Here is an 892-nt window from a genome sequence, read left to right as displayed (position 1 = left end):
TATACAGCACTTGATAATAGAATTTGGTATTGTTGCATTGCGACTTTCTGTACAGCACATGTGATACGTTTGTAATTGTACATTTGCATTTTGACGAGACATGCTTATAAAATAGATTCTTGCATAAGCGACATTTTATACGAGCACATTGCTTATAAGAATTAGGTAATTCTTGCATTAGCGACATTTTATACGAGCACATTGCTAATAAGAATTAGGTAATTCTTGCATTAGCGACATTTTATACGAGCACATTGATGATACGTTTTAGGTAATTGTTACATTTGCGACTTTCTGTACGAGCACATTGCTTATAAGAATTAGGTAATTCTTGCATTAGCGACATTTTATACGAGCACATTGCTAATAAGAATTAGGTAATTCTTGCATTAGCGACATTTTATCCGAGCACATTGCTGATACGTTTTAGGTAATTGTTACATTTGCGACTTTCTGTACGAGCACATTGCTTATAAGAATTAGGTAATTCTTGCATTAGCGACATTTTATACGAGCACATTGCTAATAAGAATTAGGTAATTCTTGCATTAGCGACATTTTATACGAGCACATTGCTTATACGTTTTAGGTAATTGTTACATTTGCGACTTTCTGTACGAGCACATTGCTTATAAGAATTAGGTAATTCTTGCATTAGCGACATTTTATACGAGCACATTGCTAATAAGAATTAGGTAATTCTTGCATTAGCGACATTTTATACGAGCACATTGCTTATACGTTTTAGGTAATTGTTACATTTGCGACTTTCTGTACGAACACATTATTAATAAGAATTAGGCAATTGTTTCATTAGCGACATTTTATACGAGCACATTGCTAATAGGAATTAGGTAATTGTTGCAATATGCAATATTGACATTCTAAAGAA

This window comes from Mercenaria mercenaria, chromosome 15, assembly GCF_021730395.1.
Source record: "Mercenaria mercenaria strain notata chromosome 15, MADL_Memer_1, whole genome shotgun sequence".
NCBI classification, from domain to species: domain Eukaryota; kingdom Metazoa; phylum Mollusca; class Bivalvia; order Venerida; family Veneridae; genus Mercenaria; species Mercenaria mercenaria.
Note: the sequence above shows the minus strand (reverse complement) of the source record.